Raw genomic sequence first — 19,643 nt, 5'->3', positions numbered from 1 at the left:
AGGTGTGGGCTGACCTAGCCAGGCAGGGCAGGAGGTGAAAGGAACGGGTCCCCTGCCCCCCTGGAGGGCTGAGCCCCCACTTCCGGTGAGGGAAAGCTGAGAGGAGTGGATCTAATCTGATTCTTCCACTCAGAAGCCCTTAAAGTGCAGTTTTGTTTTAAGCCTTCCTGAAGGATTCGGGCTAGATCTAGAAAAGAACCTCACCACGGAGGATGTACAAAGTACAACACGTGACCCTGAAGACGGGACGCTCTTCTCTGTACCTCCTTAAAGATGACCTCTGAGGAGCAGAAATGATCACGCCTGGAGAACAGGGTGGGCAGCCCAGCATCTGAAAGACCCTGTCTGGCTGATGATTCATGGTGTGCTGGGCAGACCCCAGGCCAAGAGACCCCACCCACAGTACTCAGTGCTCAGCTGGGAGCCAGACCAGACCTCAAAACAGGTTTGCAGAATTAAGATGAGGAGCTGAGCTCAACACAGCCTCCGCGGCTCCCCAGGGCGGGCCTGAGCAGAGGGAGAGCAGACGGCCATCGGGGTGCTGGGATGCACGTCACATTGCATTACCTGCATTACCATCCATGCTGCAGCCACAGCCCAGAGCCCAGAGAACCCAGAGTCCGGGGGAGATGAAATCCCGGCAAGTCATCACTAGCAGGGACCACCGGGAGCAGCTGGTCCAGCCTCCTGTTTTCCAAGAGGGAAGACCAAGAAATGAGTCACCTGCCCACGGTCACATAGCGAAGGAGGACAACAAGGCTGGTCGGTCAGCAATGAGCAGTGAGCCCAAGGCCTGAGGGCTTCCACGAACTTTGAAGAGTGAGGATGGGCCGAGCTCCGGAGGCCGCTGGGGTAGGTTTGAAGGGAGTGTTCAAGTGGTTTTTTTTTGTTTTTTTTTTTTTTTTTTTTTTTTTTTTTTGAGGTGGAGTCTTGCTCTGTCACCAAGGCTGGAGTACAGTGGCGTGATCTCAGCTCACTGCAACTCCTGCCTCCCGGGTTCAAGCAATTCTCGTGCCTCAGCCTCCCAAGTAGCTGGGATTACAGACACCTGCCACCATACCCAGCTAATTGCATTTTTAGTAGAGATGGGATTTCACCATGTCGGACAGGCTAGTCTCAAACTCTTGACCTCAGGTGACCCACCTGCCTCAGCCTCCCAAAGTGTTGGGAGTATAGGCCTGAGCCACCTCAGTAAGCGAAGAAGCCCTTTTTGTGGAGTTCTAATCCTGGGTCTGCGGCTGAGCCATGGTTGCGTTCACAGAGCAGAGTGATCAACTGGGCGTAGGGATGGACCTCCTGGGGCCAAAATGGCGCCTGACATCTCCACCCTGACCTCTCTTCTCGGGTTCCCAAGGTCACCACCCAACCCTGCCAACTTTCCCACCACGCCAGAGCAAGACCTGGCCTGCTCGCCGTCTGCCTGTGCAGCCAACGGACCTCGCTGAGCCTCCATTCACAGTTGCAGCCAACGGGCCTCGTCTCCCTCCATTCACAGTTGCAGCCAACGGGCCTCGTCTCCCTCCATTCACAGTTGCAGCCAACGGGCCTCGTCTCCCTCCATTCACACTTGGCCCTTCCTCTCCCTGCCTCCCTTTACCTGCCCCACAAACCACTTCAGCCCTTTGGACTGGCACTGTAGACGCCCCACTGGTCACGTTGACCTCCCAGTCATCTCCTCTTTCCCTCTCCCTCTGCTCCTGCCCCAGACCAGCCCCCAACATTCACCTGGATACCTGCCACAGCCTCCTCCCTGGTCTCCGGCCTCCCACCTCTGTTCCTCAGGCTCCTCTACACAGCCAGTAACTACAGAGCGCACTAAAGCACAGGCCTGGTGTCTCACTCCCTTAACCCTGGCCATGGCTCCCCAGCGCCTCCAAGATAAAGCAGCAACACCTGAGGACAGCAGGTGAGTCCTCCGGGAGCTAGCCTTGCCCCCACCCTCCTGTCACCCTCTGCCCCAGGCTGTGCCCATGCTGTGCCCTCTGAACCCGCCAAGCTTCTCCACACTTGTCTTTGCACTGCTTTCCCTTTGCCTGGGATGTTCTTACACCCTCTGGTCTCCTGGGACATCTTCTCATCGCCTAAGTCTCAACCCAGAGCTTCTTCCTCTGCGAAGCCCTCTCTGGTCTCCACAGGCAGAGGCTGGCATTTCTTCTGGCCTGTGCCTGCAGCAGCCTGGGATTTCCTCTCTCAGCACTTCTTTTTTTTTTTAAATTAAAAACGTTTTGGCGGGGAGACAGGATCTCACTATGTTACCCGTGCTGGTCACAAACTCCTAGCCTCAAGTGACCCTCCTGCCTTGGCCTCCCAAAGCGCTGGGATGACAGGCATGAGCCGCTGCCTCTGGCCCTCTCCACACTCGCTACCGAACATGTTCTAATAATTCATTCGCCTGTTTTGGGAGGCAGCCTCTAAGAGGACGCTCAGCTATCCCTGCCTCCAGGTATTTCCTGTGTAATACCCTCCCCATGAATGTGGGCTGGGATCATTGACTCACTTTTTAATTTATTTTTCAGAGATAGTTTTTAGTTTATTTTTCATTCTATCGCCCGGGCTGGAGTGCAGTGGCACAGTCACAGCTCAGTGCGGCCTCAAACTCCTGGGCTCAAGTGACTCTCGCACCTCAGCCTCCCGAGTAGCCAGGAATCCAGGTGCTCACCACCACGCCTGCCTCTGACTGACTCCTCAAACCACGAGAATCTGTAACTGCACAGGGTGCTCTTCTTGCCACTGCCCAGTTAGAGCTGATTTATTAAGACAGGGGAATTGCAATAGAGAAAGAATTTAATACACGTAGAGCCAGCGAAACGGGAGACCAGAGTTTTGTTATTACTCAAATCAGCCTGCCCCAAAATTCGAAGGCTGGGGACTGGTATGGAGAGTTTGGTGGGCAGGGGACTGGGGGGTGTGGGCTGCTGGTCAGTTGTGGGGGCAAAATCACAAGGGCGTGGAAATTGGCCCTGGTGTTCTGAGTCAGCCTCTGGGTAGTGGCCATAGAGGGGTTGCTGGTTTGGGTGGGGCCTTCCGGTCATCAGTAACGTGAAACCCTGAGAAGAGATCTCAAAAGGCCAATCTTAGGTCTTAACAATAGTGATGTTATTTCAGGAGCAATTGGGGAAGTTGCAAATCTTGTGACTTCTGCTGGGAGTCAGCTCTCAGCACCCACATCTTGGTGGAATCCATGCCCCTTTCCTCCTCCTAACCCGGGGGCCTTTGATTAGTTTTACAAAGGCAATTTAGTTTCCGAAAGGGCTATTATCATTTAAACTATGAACTACATTTCTCCCAAACTTAGCTTGGCCCACACCTTTGAATGTCCAAGGGCACCAGCCTGACCAACATGGTGAAACCCCGTCTCTACTGATAATACAAAAATTAGCTGGGCATGGTGTTGGGCACCTGTAATCCCAGCTACTCGGGAGGCTGAGGCAGGAGAATTGCTTGAACTTGGGACGTGGAGGTTGCAGTGAGCCGAGATCACACCACTGCACTCCAGCCTGGGTGACAGAGCGAGCCTCCATCTCAAAAAAAAAAAAAAAAAAGCATAAGCAGTGAATGTGCATCTAAACAAAATCGCAAAGTAACTAAATCAGGAGGAAGAGGAGGATGGAAAGTGTTCTGCGTGGCGGAGACAGAGAGAGCCAAAATGAGCTACATCCTAATCATTCGCAGTGAAAACTCAATAGATTTATCTGAGACTGGGCGCAGTGGCTCAAACCTGTAATCCCAGCACTTTGGGGGGCTGAGGTGGGCGGATCACTTGAGCCCAGGAGTTCAAGACCAGCCAGGGCAACACAGGAAGACCCCCGTCTCTACAGATAATTTTAAAAATTAGCCAAGTGTGGTGGTGCATGCCTGCGGGCCCAGCTACTCAGAAGACTGAGGCAGGAGCATACCTGAGCTCCTGGAGGTTGAGGCTGCAGTGAGCTAAGATCACACCACTGCACTCCAGGCTGGGCGACAGAGAGAGACCTGTCTGAAAAAATGAATCACCTGGAAAAAATGACAGTGGTTGCCACTGTAGGGGCCAAGGCTCCATAGAGGTTCCCTGAAAATCATTGCCATGAGGCCAGTTAATTAATAGAAAAAAGGCATAAAATTGATTTACATGCAGATGGGGAGAGTCAGAGCACCCACGCCCCAGTGGGGTTCAGAAGCTCACACAGCATCCTGGCAACACAGTTTATGGGATGCAGGAAAAGAGGGGGATAAAGGATTACTAGGGAAAGTAAATGGATCTAGGAAGAGAGGTCAGTTTACACACTATTTTGTGGAGAGTTCTGTTCAGGTTTGGTTACGTTCCTGGCTTTACAAATAATTGTTCCCTGTGGGTCTGGATCTTGACCAATTAAAAAACTTCAGCTTCTTTGGGGAAAGGTCAGAGAGACCTCGAGGCTTCTCCAGTGCCCTATGTCAAAGCACCATATTTTGGGGTATTGGTTTCTACTCCTCTGAGGAGTAGAAAAAGGAGTCTGAGTTGCAAAGGACAGGGGTTTTCACACCAAGTAAACTCATAAAACTATGTTCAAGTATAACTGTATTACAAATTATACAAATCTACCACGGCCAGGCGTGATGGCTCACGCCTGTCATCCCAGCATTTCGGGAGGCCGAGGCGGGAGGATCATCTGAGGTCAGGAGTTTGAGACCAGCCTGAACAACATGGAGAAACCCCCGTCTCTACTAAAAATACAAAAATTAGCCGGGCGTGGTGGCGGGCACCTGTAATCCCAGTTACTCAGGAGGCCGAGGCAGGAGAATCGCTTGAACCCGGGAGGCGGAGATTGTAGTGAGCTGAGATTGTGCCACTGCACTCCAGCCTGGGCGACAGAGGAAGACTCTGCCTCGGGGAAAAAAAAAAAAAAAATCTACCACAATGTCTACATATGGACGGTGCTCAAAAAGTGTGAGCCATTAGAATTCCTACCGAATGATGTTTTCATCCTACAGCTTTTGCTATACTTGCAGGTGGATGTGAGGAACTAGGACACGTGCTTGCAAACAACAAAGCCTGAACTCAGATGGGGAAAGAATCAGTGGGGATCATAATGTGTCATGTCCAAGAGGTTCACAGATGGAATTCAGGCATGGCTGGATCCAGGTGTTCACATGGCACCAACAGAGATCTTGCTGTCTACATTTCTTGGCTCCATTCCCTGTGTTAACTTCACTCTTAAACAGACTCCTCTCAGACCTGAGCACACTGGCCTCCAGCAGTTGCAGGATTCTATACTGCCAGCTTAGTGCTCCCAAGGGAAAAAGAGTGTCTCTACCTGGTAGTTGCAACCAAATGCCTCAGATAGACACTGACATGGTTTGGATCTGTGTCCCCACCCAAATCTCCTGTTGAACCATAATCCCCAGTGTTGGAAGTGGGGCCTGGTGGGAGGAGGTTGGATCATAGGGATGAATTTCTCATGAGTGGTTTGGCACCAACTTCTTGGTGCTGTTCTCCATAGTGAGCTCTCGAGAGATCTGGCCGTTTGAAAGTGTGTGGCACCGTCCCTCGGTCTCTCTCTCTTACTCCTACTCCTGCCATGTGATGTGCCTGCTCCCCCTTCGCCTTCTGCCATGATTGGAAGCTTCCTGAGGCCTCCCCAGAAGCCAGGAAGAGGCTAGCATCGTGCTTCCTGTGCAGCCTGCAGAACTGTGAACCAATTAAACTTCTTCTTTCTTTTTTTTTGAAATGGAGTTTTGCCCTTGTCGCCCAGGCTGGAGTGCAGTGGTTGGGATTACAGGCACCTAACAAGACGCCTGGCTAATTTTTGAATTTTTAGTAGAGATGAGGTTTCACCATGTTGGTCAGGCTGGTCTCGAACTCCCAACCTCAGGTGATCCACCAGCCTCTGCCTCCCAAAATGCTGGGATTACAGGTGTGAGCCACCACATCTGGCCAATTAAAATTCTTTCTTCTTTTCTTTATGAATTACACAGTCTCAGGGTTTTAGATGGAGTCTTGATCTGTCACTGAGGCTGGAGTGCAGTGGTGTGAACTCAGCTCACTGCAACCTCCACCTCCTGGATTCAAGCAATTCTCCCGCCTCAGCCTCCTGAGTAACTGGGACCACAGTCACGCACCACCACACCTGGCTAATTTTGTATTTTTAGTAGAGACGGGTCTCACCATGTTGGCCAGGATGGTCTCAAACTCCTGACCTCAGGTGATCCACCTGCCTCAGCCTCCCAAAGTGCTGGGATTATAGGCGTGAGCCACTGCACTCATCCAGCCTCAGGTATCTTTTTACAGCAGTGTGAGAACAGACTAACACAGACACTCAGTCTGGCTTGGGTCACGTACCCACCCTTGAATAGATCGCTGTGGCCAAAGGAACAGAGCACTCAGATTGGCTAAATCCCAGTCCTATGCCGACCCCTGGAACCATGGACAAAGTGGGGGCAGAGTGGTCTCACAAAGAAAAATATGGGTGCTTTCATTAGAAAGAGAGAAGATGCTGCAAAACCAACAGTTCTCCTTGTGTCTGAAGACTGAGGCTAGGCCAGGCACGATGGCTCACCCCTGTAATCCCAGCACTTTGGGGGGCCAAGGCAGGCGACTCACTTGAGGTCAGGAGTTCGAGACCAGCCTGGCCTCGGGTTTTAGTGAAACCCCGTCTCTACTAAAGATACAAGAATTAGCCAGACGTGCTTGTTTGAACCTGGGGGGTGAAGGTTGCAGTGAGCTGAGATTGTGCCACTGCACTCCAGCCTGGGCAACAGAACAAGACCCTGTCTCAAAAAAAAGACTGAGACTACTGCTTGTCCTCACCAGCACAGGAGCCGCTAGTTAAGAACCATTCTTCTAGAACACCCACTCCTTGTGCTTCACGACAGCAGGCCAGCGTGTACAGATGTCCCCTCTTCCCACGTCTTCTCATCTTCAGGGGAAACTGCTGTGGGGAGCAGAAGACTGGAGAGACCGATAAGGGAAACAGGAGGGTATTTATTTAAGGTGCACCCGCTCAGAGGATTCGTATCCAAAAAGCTGAGCATTGAACAAAGACAGGGTTTAGCTTACAGAGGCCAGCACGAAGGCAGCCAACCATGCGGTGGCAGGCTCTCTAATCTGTGGCATAACTACTGACTTGGCACGACTTGTGGCCTTGCGTAGCGGGTGACCTTGCAGCTGAGTCCGAAGAAAACAGAAACTTACAAATCTTACTAAGTACAAGCATTGGCAAACATAGTCACAATTACTAGTTTAGAGAAGGAGAGACAGCCAAGGAATCTGGTCTTGGGGTTTTTTTGTTTTTTCACCATGCTCGCGGGTGTCTGGAGCCTGTTCTCAGACTAGGTCACCACACCCTTTTTATAGCCCAGCCTGTTACTATCCTTCAAGTCAATAAATGCAGTACTTATTTTTCTTTAAATTTCTGCCTCAGAACAACACGAATTCTCCTGATCGTCTTTCATGACAGTTTCCAGACCCCTCACTTTTCTGGCTGTCTTTCCTGGATGCTGAGCAGTGTCCTACATGTGGCACTAACATTCGGCACCAAGGGCTGAATGAAGCTCCAGGTGTGATCCGATCCGCCCAGAGGCCGGTGGCATGCTCAGCTCAGTTCTGCTTGGCAGTGAAGTCACTTACAGATGCACTGGCTTTTCAAATGACTGAATGCATTGTTGACTCATACTCAGCTTGCAGCCAACACCTTGTATTACGTGAGCCATCATCAAGCCAGGGATTCCTCATCCTCCATTCGTGCAACTGACTCTTGAACCTACATCAAGAACTTTGTCCAGTTGCATTTCACGTTGTAGGTCTTAGTGCATTTTTGCTGTTCTTTGAGGTGTTTTTGAATATAGATCCTGTCTTCCGTACTAACCATCTCTCCAGGTTTTGCACAATCTACCCATTTGAATGGTAGACGTTCTTCATTTTCATCCAAGAGGATAATAAAATAAATTAGGGTCAAGGATGAAACTCACAATCAGGCATGGTGGCTCATGCCTGTAACCCTAGCACTTTTGGGAGTCCAAGACGGGTAGATCATTTGAGGTCAGGAGTTCGAAACCAGGCTGCCCAACATGGTGGAACCTGCCCTCAATCTCTACTAAAACTACAAAAATTAGTTGAGTGTGCCGGCATGCACCTGTAGTCCCAGCTACTCAGGAGCCTGAGGCAGGAGAATCGCTTGAACCAGGGAGACGGAGGTTACAGTGAGCCGAGATCGTGCCACTGCACTCCAGCCTGGGGGACAGATCAAGACTCCATCTCAAAAACAAAAGAAAGAAAAGGATAAAACTCTGTCCCACTACCCAAGCCCACATGACATGTTGACAATAATTAGCATGTTCTGGGTGTGATTATCCAATCCCTATGGAACGACCAAACTGTATTCGTTTTCCAGCTTTTCGTAACACGTAGTCACAAACCAGATGGCTTACAACGACAGAAATTCATTCTCTCACAGTTCTGCAGTCAGAGGTCCTAAGTCAGCAGGGCCATGCTCCTTCTGAAGGCTCTAGGGAAGAGTCCTTCCTAGCCTCCTTCTAGCTTTTCAGGGTTGCTGTGTATCCTTGATATGCTCTGGGCTGTAGCTCATCGCTCCATCCCTACCTCTATCTCCACATAGGGGTCCCTCCTCCTGTAAGTCGTTGAGTATAGGGCCCACCCTAATCCATTATGAATTTATCTTCCTTGATTACATCTGCAAAGACCCCTATTTCCAAACAAGGTCACGTGCACAGGTACTAGGAGTTAGAACTTGAACATAACTTTTTGGAGAGCACAATTCATCCCACAACACAAGTAGGATCCCTGTCCGTCTTTCTGTCTCTTTGACCTCCAGACTCTGAAGAGCATCTCTATCAGAAAACTTGCCGCAGCCTCCACCTCCTGGGATCAAGCGATCCTCCCACCTCAGCCTCCCAAGTGGCTGTGACTACAGGTCCAGGCCACCACATTCAGCTAATGTTTAACTTTTGTAGAGATGGGGTCTCACTATGTTGCCCAGACTGATCTTGAAGTCCTTGTCTCAAGTGATCCTCCTCCTCTGGCTGGGATTACAGGTGTGAGCCACTGTGCCCTGCGCTTGCTGACATCCAGATGGCCATAGGATTCCATGTACCCCTGGCCCCCAACACCAGTCAGCCTGATCCACTAACCCAGTCTAGAGTGGTGGATGTCAGCGGGAGCTCTGTGTGGCTGCCCTCTCCCTTTCCAATTCTTTGAGGTTCAGACAGCATCTCCCCTGCGGGAGTAGGCTAGAGACTCCTGGGTGTGGAGGAGACTGGCCATAGAGTGACATGGTGAAGAGAATGGAATGAGACAGACCTAGGTGACTTTGGGCTTACTCGGCCTCCCTTGCAACTCATTTTCTTCAGCTGTAAAATGTAAATAATAAAACCTATCCAGCTGGGCACAGTGGCTCACGCCTGTAATCCCAACACCTTGGGAGGCCGAGGCGGGCAGATCACAAGGCCAGGAGTTCAAGACAAGCCTGCAACATAGTGAAACTCCATCTCTACAAAAATACAAAAATTAGCCAGGCATAGTGACAGGAACCTGTAGTCTCAGCTACTTGGGAGGCTGAGGCAGGAGAATTGCTGAAACCCGGAAGGCGGAGGTTGCAGTGAGCTGAGATGGCACCACTGCACTCCAGCCTGGGCGACAGAGTGAGACTTCATCTAAAAAAACCCAAAAAACAAAAAACCTGTCATCTTTATGAGGATTAAACGACATCACATTTGTAAAGTGCTTAGCCCAGGTAGCCATGAGTAGCAGCGGCCATTGCTAGTCGTTGCTGCTGTTAGTTGCTTGGGAGCCAGATAATGCTAGATTTGAATCAGATCTTTTTTTTCTTTTGAGGGATGGAGTCTTGCTTTGTTACCCAGGCTACAGTGCAGTGGCACCACCATAGCTCACTGCAGCCTCAAACTCCTGGGCTCAAGTGATCCTCCCGCCTCAGCCTCTCAAGTAGCTGCGACTACAGGCGTGTGCCACTGGCCCACCAACTGTGAACCCAGATTTTCTTTTTCAAAATTGTTTTTTAACTTTCTATATATTCTTATCTTTTTCCCCATAGGTTATTAGGGAAGAGGTGGTGTTGGTCACATGAGTAAGTTCTTTAGTGGTGATTTGTGAGATTTGGGTGCACCCATCACCCGAGCAATACACACTGAACCCTATTCATAGTATTTTATCCCTCACTCCCCTCCCACTCTTCCCCCCAAGTCCCCAAAGTCCGTTGTGTCATTCTTTTTCGTTGTTGTTGTTATTTTTTGTTTTTGTTTTGTTTTTTAGACAGAGTCTCGCTCTGTCACCCAGGTTGGAGTGCAGGGGTGCAACCTTGGCTCATTGCAACCTCTGCCTCCCAGGTTCAAGCAATTCTCCTGCCTCAGCCTGCCATGTAACGGGGATTACAGGTGCCCACCACCACGCCCAGCTAATTTCTGGATTTTTAGTAGGGCCGGCATTTCACCATGTTGGTCAGGCTGGTCTCAAACTCCTGACCTCAGGTGATCTGCCCGCCTCAGCCTCCCAAAGTGCTGGGATTACAGGGGGGAGCCACCGCACCTTGCCTAGGTGGCTTATATTATATTGAGGTATGTCCTTTGTATGCCAATTTTACTGAGACTTTTAATCATAAAGCGATGCTGGGTTTTGTCAAATACTTTTTCTGCAACTATTGAGATGATCGTGTGATTTTTGTTTTTAATTGGTGTATCACATTTATTGACTTACGTATATTAAACCGTCCCTGCATCCCTGGTATGAAACCCACTCGATCATGGTGGATTCTCTTTTTGATATGTTGTTGGATTCGGTTGGCTAATTTTTTTGTTTTTTTTTTTTTTTTTTGAGATGGAGTCTCGCTCTGTCGCCCGGGCTGGAGTGCAGTGGCCGGATCTCAGCTCACTGCAAGCTCCGCCTCCCAGGTTTAGGCCATTCTCCTGCCTCAGCCTCCCGAGTAACTGGGACTACAGGCGCCCGCCACCTCACCTGGCTAGTTTTTTGTATTTTTTTAGTAGAGACGGGGTTTCACCGTGTTAGCCAGGATGGTCTCGATCTCCTGACCTCGTGATCCGCCCGTCTCGGCCTCCCAAAGTGCTGGGATTACAGGCTTGAGCCACTGCGCCCGGCCTCAGTTGGCTAATATTTTGTGAAGGATTTTAGCATCTGTGTTCATCAGGGATGTTGGTCTGTAGTTTTCCTTTTTGGTTAGTTTTCTTTTAATCTTCCTGGCTTTGGTATTAGGGTGATGCTGGCTTTACAGAATGATTTAGGGAGCGTTCCCTCTTTCTCTCTCTTGTGGAATCGTTTCAGTAGGATTGGTACCAATTCTTCTTTGAATGTCGGATAGAATTCTGCTGTGAATCCATCTGGTCCTGGACTATTTTTTTGTTGGTAATTTTTTAATTACCATTTCAATCTTTCTGCTTGTTTTTGGTCTGTTTGGGGTATCTAATTCCTCCTGATTTAAGCTAGGAGGATGTATTTTTCCGGGAATTTATCCATCTCTTCTTGGTTTTCTAGTTTATGCATATAAAGGTGTTCACAGTAGCCTTGAACGATCTTTGGCATTTCTGTGGTGTCAGTTGTAGTATCTCCTGTTTTGTTTCTTAGTGAGGTTATCTGAATTTTTTCTCTTCTTACTTTTTCTTTTTTTTCTTTTTGAGATGGAGTTTCCCTCTTGTTGCCCAGGCTGGAGTGCAATGGCGTGATCTCTGCTCACTGCAACTTCCGCCTCCCGGGTTCAAGTGATTGCCCCATCTCAGCTTCCCATGTAGCTGGGATTACAGGCGCCCGCCACCACTCTCCTCTAATTTTTGTATTTTGAGTAGAGCCGGGGTTTCACCATGTTGGCCAGGCTGGTCTCAAACTCCTGACCTCAGGCGACCCACCTGCCTCGGCCTCCCACAGTGCTGGGATGACAAGCATGAGCCGCCGCACCCGGCCCTCTCTTCTTTTCTTGATTAATCTTGCTCATGGTCTATCCATTTTTTTTGTCTTTTCAAGGAACCAGCTTTTGGTTTCATTTATCTTTTGTGTTGTTTTGTTTATTGGTTTCCATTTTATTTAGTTCTGCTCTGATCTTGGTTATTTCCTTTATTCTGCTGGGTTTGGGTTTGGTTTGTTCTTGTTTCTATGGTTCCTTGAGGTGTGACCTTAGATTGTTTGTGTTCTTTCAGGCTTTTCTTTTTTTGAGACGGAGTCTGGCTCTGTCACCCAGGCTGGAGTGAGTGGCGCCATTTCAGCTCACTGCAAGCTCTACCTCCTGGGTTCACGCCATTCTCCTGCCTCAGCCTCCCAAGTAGCTGGGACTACAGGTGCCACCACCACACCTGGCTAATTTTTTGTATTTTTAGTAGAGACGGGGTTTCACCGTGTTAGCCAGGATGGTCTGGATCTCCTGACCTCGTGATCTGCCCACTTCAGCCTCCCACAGTGCTGGGATTACAGGCCTGAGCCACCATGCCCAGCCTCAGACTTTTTGATGTAGGTATTTAGAGCATGAACTCTCCTCTTAGCACTGCCTTTGCTGTGTTCCAGAGCATGAACTCTCCTCTTAGCGCTGCCTTTGCCGTGTTCCAGAGCGTGAACTCTCCTCTTAGCGCTGCCTTTGCCGTGTTCCAGAGCGTGAACTCTCCTCTTAGCGCTGCCTTTGCCGTGTTCCAGAGCGTGAACTCTCCTCTTAGCGCTGCCTTTGCCGTGTTCCAGAGCGTGAACTCTCCTCTTAGCGCTGCCTTTGCCGTGTTCCAGAGCGTGAACTCTCTCTTAGCGCTGCCTTTGCCGTGTTCCAGAGCGTGAACTCTCCTCTTAGCGCTGCCTTTGCCGTGTTCCAGAGCGTGAACTCTCCTCTTAGCGCTGCCTTTGCCGTGTTCCAGAGCGTGAACTCTCCTCTTAGCGCTGTCTTTGCCGTGTTCCAGAGCGTGAACTCTTCTCTTAGCGCTGCCTTTGCTGTGTTCCAGAAGTTTTGATAGGTTGTGTCACTATTGTTCAGTTTGAAGAATTTTTTAATTTCCATCTTGAATTCATTTTTGACTCAATGATCATCCAGGAGCAGGTTATTTAATTTCCATGTATTTGCATGGTTTTGAAGGTTCCTTTTGGAGTTGATTTCCAGTTTCATTCCACTGTGGCCCTGAGAGAGTGCTTGACAGAATTTCAATTTTCTTATATTCATTGAGGCTCGTTTTCTGGCCTATTGTATGGTCTGTCTTGGAGACAGTTCCGTGGGCTGTTGAACAGAATGTGTGTTCTGTGGCTGTTGGATGAAATGTTCTGTGTATATACTAAGTCCGTTTGTTTCAGGGTATAGTTTAAATCCATTGTTTCTTTGTTGACTCTCTGTCTTGATGACCTGTCTAGTGCTGTCGGTGGAGTATTGAAGTCCCCCACTATTACTGGGTTGCTATCTCATTTCTTAGGTCTATTAGTAATTGTTGTATAAATTTGGGAGCTTCAGGGATACGTGCATGTATGTTTAGGACTGTGGTACTTTCCTGTTGGACAAGACCTTTTACATTATATAATGTCCCTCTTTGTCTTTTTCCACGGCTGTTGCTTTAAAGTTTGTTTTGGCCGGGCGCGGTGGCTCAAGCCTGTAATCCCAGCACTTTGGGAGGCCGAGACGGGCGGATCACGAGGTCAGGAGATCGAGACCATCCTGGCTAATACGGTGAAACCCCGTCTCTACTAAAAAATACAAAAAACTAGCGGGCGACGAGGCGGGCGCCTGTAGTCCCAGCTACTCGGGAGGCTGAGACAGGAGAATGGCGTGAACCCGGGAGGCGGAGCTTGCAGTGAGCTGAGAGCCGGCCACTGCACTCCAGCCTGGGTGGCAGAGCAAGACTCCGTCTCAAAATAAATAAATAAATAAATAAATAAATAAATAAATAAATAAAATAAAGTTTGTTTTGTCTGATTAAAGAATAGCTATCCCACCTCACTTTTGGTGTCCATTTGCCTGAAATGTCTTTTTCCACCCCTTGACCTTAAGCTTGTGCGAGTCCTTATGTGTTAGGCGAGTATCCTGAAGGCAGCAGATCGTTGGTTGGTGAATTCTTACCCATTCTGCAATTCGATATCTTTTAAATGGAGCATTTAGGTCATTGACATTCAATGTGAGTATTGAGATGTGTGAGGCTGGGCGCAGTGGCTCAAGCCTGTAATCCCAGCCGAGGCTTTGGGAGGCCGAGGCGGGTGGATCACGAGGTCAGCAGATCGAGACCATCCTGGCTAACATGGTGAAACCCCGTCTCTACTAAAAAATACAAAAAACTAGCCGGGTGCGGTGGTGGCACCTGTAGTCCCAGCTACTCGGGAGGCTGAGGCAGGAGAATGGCGGGAACCCGGGAGGCGGAGCTTGCAGTGAGCCGAGATCCGGCCACTGCACTCCAGCCTGGGCGACAGAGCGAGACTCCGTCTCAAAAAAAAAATAAAAAGAGATGTGCGGGACTATTCCATTCATCATGCTATTTGTTGTCTATATGACTTTGTGTTTTGTTTCTGTTTTTTAAATTGTGTTTTTGTTTTATAGGGCCTGTGAGGTTTATGCTTTAAAGAGGTTCTGTTTTGATGTGTTTCCGGGATTTGTTTCAAAGTTTAGAGCTCCTTTTAGCAGTTCTTGTAGTGCTGGCTTGGTAGTGGCAAATTCTCTCAGCCTTTGTTTGCCTGAAAAAGACTGTCTCTTAGGCAGGGTGCGGTGGCTCAAGCCTGCAGTCCCAGCATTTTGGGAGGCTGAGGCGGGCAGATCACAAGGTCAGGAGATCAAGAACATCTTGGCTAATACAGTGAAACCCCATCTCTACTAAAAATACAAAAAATTATTTGGGCCTGGTGGTGGGCGCCTGTCGTCCCAGCTACTCGGGAGGCTGAGGCAGGAGAATGACCTGAACCCAGGAGGCGGAGCTTGCAGTGAGCCGAGATTGTGCCACTGCACCCCAGCCTGGGCGGGCAACAGAGCGAGACTCTGTCTCAAAAAAAAAAACCTCTCTCTTTCGTATATGGAGCTTAGTTTCGCCGGACACAAAATTCTTGACTGATCATTGTTTTGTTTGAGGAGACTAAAGATAGGACCCCAATCCCTTCTAGCTTGTAGGGTTTCTGCTGAGAAATCTGCTGTTAATCTGGTAGATTTTCCTTCATAGGTTACCCAGTGCTTTTGCCTCACAGCTCTTAGGATTATTTCCTTTGTCTTGACTTTAGATAGACTGTGTGCCTAGGCGATGATCTTTTTGCGACGAATTTCCCAGATGTTCTTTGAGCTTCTTATATTTGGATGTCTAGATCTCTAGCAAGGCCAGGAAAGTTTTCCTCCATTATTTCCTCAAATATGTCTTCCAAACTGTTAGATTTCTCTTCTTCCTCGGGAACACTGATTATTCTTAGGTTTGGGTGTTTAGCATAATCCCAGACTCCTTGGAGGCTTTGTTCATATTTTCTTGTTCTTTTTTCTTTGTCTGTGTTGGATTTCGTTAATTCAAAGACCTTGTCTTTGAGCCCCGAATTTCTTTCTTCTACTTGTTCAACTCTGTTGCTGAGACTTTCCAGAGTGTTTCGCATTTCTCTAAGCGTGTCCAGTGTTTCCTGAAGTTGATTGTTTTTGTGTTTATGCTGCGTCCGTGAACATCTCTTCCTTCACTGCTTGTATCATTTTTTTCCTTACATTGGGCTTCGCCTTTCTCTGGTGCCTCCCTGATTAGCTTAATAACTTACTTCCTAAATTCTTTTTCAGGTAAACCAGGGATTTTTTTCTTGGTTTGGGTCCATTGCTGGTGAGCTAGTGTGATTTTGTGGAGTGTTAAAGAACCTTGTCTTGTCGTATTACCAGGGTTGGTTTTCTGGTTCCTTCTCATTTGGGTGGGCTCTGTCAGAGGGAAGGTCTAGGGCTCCAGGCTGTGGTTCAGATTCTTTTGTCCCACAGGGTGTTCCGTTGACATACTACTCTCCTCCTTTTCCTATGGATGTGGCTTCCTGAGAGCTGAGCTATAGTGATTGTCATCTGTCTTTGGGATGTAGCCACCCAGCAGGTCTACCAGGCTCCAGGCTGGTACTGGGGGTTCTCTGCACAGAGTCCTGTGATGTGAACTGTCTGAGAGTCTCTCAGCCATGGATACCAGCACAGTATTTGGGGTGTCTCCTGGGTCCTGCAGGAGCAATCTGCTTCCTTCAGGGGGTCTGTGGGTCCTCTCAGCTTTCCTGCTTTATTCCTGCAATCATTCTGGAGCAAAAACTCACTCTGTGGGCCTCCGTAGCTGCTCTGTCCATCTGTGTCACAGCTGCAATCCCGTCCTGCCTCCCGTCCGCATGATCCCTGTAACTCCCTATTTATTATTTTTTTACTATTATTATTATTATTATTATTGAGACAAAGTCTTGCTCTGTTGCCCAGGCTGGAGTGCAGTGGAACAATCTCAGCTCACTGCAACCTCTGCCTCCTGGATTCAAGCGATTCTCCTGCCACAGCTTCCCAAGTAGCTGGGATTACAGGTGTGTGCCACCATGCCTGGCTAATTTTTCTATTTTTTGTAGAGACAGGACATTGCTATGTTGGCCAGGCTGGTCTCGAACTTCTGACCTCAGGTGATCTGCCCTCCTCAACCTCCCAAAGTGCTGTTATTACAGGCGTGAGCCACCACACACAGCCTCAACCCAGATTTTCAACTGTCCCCTGAAGCAAATTTCCTATTTTTTTTCTACTTTACTCATTTTATTTTATTCAATCCTCACAACAACCTAAGAGGCAGCTTATAATCAGCACTAGTTTAAAAATATGAAAACCTAGGCTTAGAGACATTAAATAATACGTTTAAAGTCCTTAAGCTAATAGGCGGAGGAGCTGTGATTAAAAACCAAGTGTGATGACATAATGTCTACATTCTTAATCTGTGGTCTTGAATTTCCAAACATATTTAAGTAACTAAGTCCCGTAATGTTTCACACAGCACGTAATTCTGAAAGAAGTTTCTCATATCACTCACTGCAGCCCATCAGTTTCGGCATCTGTAAAACAAGACACCGAGCTAACCCCCAGGCTGCTGTGAGCTCTCAGGCCGCCCAGCACGGAGCCTGGAACGAGACACCTGCTACAGATGCTTGCTTCTTCCCTTCCCTCTTCCTGTGAATAAAAGGGATGTTCACCTGACATGGCCTCTACCCTTAGGAAACTCAAGGTGCCTCTTTTTTTTTTTTTGAGACAAGAGTCTTACTCTGTCGCCCAGGCTGGAGTGCAGTGGCACGATCTTGGCTCACTACAACCTCTGCCTCCCAGGTTCAAGAGATTCTCCTGCCTCAGCCTCCCGAGTAGCTGGGATTACAGGTGCCTGCCACCACGCCTGGCTAATTTTTGTATTTTTAGTAGAGATGGGGTTTCATCATATTGACCAGGCTGGTCTTGAACTCCTGACCTTGTGATCTGCCTGCCTTGGCCTCCCAAAATGCTGGGATTGCAGGCGTGAGCCACCATGCCTGGCCGTGACCACTCTCTTTTCTATGTCCTTGGGGAGAGACATTGAATTTTATTTGGAGCCTATCTTTATAAAGACTCTAAATTGTGGCCGGGCATAGTGGCTCATGCCTGTAATCTGAGCACTTTGGGAAGCCAAGGCGGGTGGAGGTCAGGAGTTCGAGACCAGCCTGGCCAACACGGTGAAGCCCCGGCTCTACTAAAAATACAAAAAATTAGCTGGGCGTGGTGGCACACACCTGTAATCCCAGCCAGTCAGGAGGCTGAGGCAGGAGAACCGCTTGAATCTGGAAAGTGGAGATTGTAGTGAGCCAAAATCACGCACCTGCACTCCAGCCTGGGTGACAGTAAGACTCCGTCTCAAAAAAAAAAAAAAAAAAAGACTCTCAATTGTGTTTATATATGGTGCATATATATATACATGTATATCTTTGTCCATCAGGTCAGTTTATTCTTTAGAAACCCTCTCCAGTTACTAGTTTTGCTATTGTTTTTGTCTTGTTTTCTTTTTTAAGACAGAGTTTTGCACTTGTCACCCAGGCTGGAGTGTAGTGGCGTGATCTCAGCTCACTGCAACCTCTGCCTCCCAGGTTCAAGCGATTCTTCTGCCTCAGCCTCCCAAGTAGCTGGGATTACAGGTGCACGCCACCATACCCAGCTAATTGTTGTATTTTTGGCAGAGACAGGTTTCACCATATTGGCCAGGCTGTTCTCAAACTCCCGACCCCAGGTGATCCACCCACCTTGGCCTCCCAAAGTGCTGGGATTACAGGTGTGAGCCACCAGGCCCAGCCTGTTTGCTTTTTTTTTTTTTTTTTTTTTTTTAAAGAGACAGGGTCTCACTCAGTGGCCCAGGCCAGAGTGCAGTGGGGCCATCATAGCTCACTGCAGCCTCAAACTCCTGAGCTCAAGTGATCCTCCTGCTTCAACTGCCAGAATAGCTGGGACTACGGGTGCTAGAGACAGGGTCTCACTTTGTTGCCCAGGCCGGTCTGGAATTCCCGGCCTCAAGCAATCCTCCTGCCTCGGCCTCCCAAAGCACTGGTTCAGTGTTTTTATGCGAGTGCGTTCTAATAAATGGCAGTGTGTGCTACACGTGGTTTGGTGACTTTCTTTTTTTCACTCCATAGCTTGTTTTGAGAGTTCCCTCATTTGTCCTTCAGTTCCTTGTAGTCCACGCTGAGTGTGCCACGCTCCACTGCCCCCGTGGGCAACTCCACGCTCTAGCCCGTTTCACCCTGCCTTTCAGAGCTGGAGCCTTGGCTGGGGAGCCCCGGGCAGCTTTTCCAGGAAGCCTCTTAGGCTCATCAACTTCCTCCGGCTGAAGAGGCCCCAGAGGAATCGTGGGGATTTCTGACTTTGAAGGTGGGGCTCCCCGCAGACCATCACCGGCTGGTTCAAGATCAAGGACTTCCCCAGGCCACCTGCCTTGGGGCAGGAAAGGCTCAGCTGAGTCCCAGACGCTGGATCCTTGCTGTGGCTCCTCGTTCCTCCCTGCTGGGCAGGCTCCCCTCAATTCTGTTTGCCAGCAGGGCCTAGTAACACTAAAAGATGAAAAGAAAAATAAAATAAGCACCATTAGTAGGCTAAAGGTTACTGACTAAAGTGGCAGCAGTAAACAAACTGACTCCTGTGCAAATACAAAGACCTTAAAGGGATGAAACCCCTGCTCTAAACGACCGCTCACGGGAACAAGGCCGGAGGCCGGAGGCAGGGAGCACCTCCCTCCCTCAGAAGCACTCCCTCTTTCCTGTAGTGAGTCCTCCTTGCAGATGCAACTGAGTCTGGGTTCCTTTTCAGCCATGGTCCCTGCTGGGGCCTATCTCAGTGGACTCAAGATCCTGACCTTCTTCCAGATTGGTGACTACACACTTGAGTCACCCAGAGATTAAAGGAAAAAAACAAATAATTTCCCAGTGATTAGGAGTAAGTCAGCTGGGGCAGGGCTGGTGCTGTGACTGGCCACACTGATTCATCCACGTGTTTGCTGTTCTGCTAACATGGACAATCTGAAGTTGCTAGTGGTTTACTAACTGGCTTATAAATGAATTCATTCAGTATTCAAGAAAATGGCACTACATTTAGAAACATTTTGTAGCATTTCTTACTTTCTAAGAATTTCTAATATACACCATGATCACTAAAAAATATTAACCAGGCTGGGGGCAGTGGATCACGCCTGTAATCCCAATACTTTGGGAGGCCAAGGAGGGAAGATCACTTGAGGCCAGG

At 48.9% G+C, this 19,643-nt stretch overlaps 1 pseudogene; it reads left to right on the top strand.

Annotated features, from left to right (window-relative positions):
- Nucleotides 1-19,317, top strand: part of LOC117078956 — a 32,030-nt pseudogene extending 12,713 nt beyond the window's left edge.
- The last annotated feature ends 326 nt before the right edge of the window (nt 19,318-19,643 follow it).

This window comes from Trachypithecus francoisi, unplaced genomic scaffold (assembly GCF_009764315.1).
Source record: "Trachypithecus francoisi isolate TF-2019V2 unplaced genomic scaffold, Tfra_2.0 Lachesis_group0, whole genome shotgun sequence".
In the NCBI taxonomy this organism is placed as follows: domain Eukaryota; kingdom Metazoa; phylum Chordata; class Mammalia; order Primates; family Cercopithecidae; genus Trachypithecus; species Trachypithecus francoisi.
The sequence above is the reverse complement of the archived record's forward strand: the minus strand, read 5'-3'. Positions and strand labels throughout refer to the sequence as shown.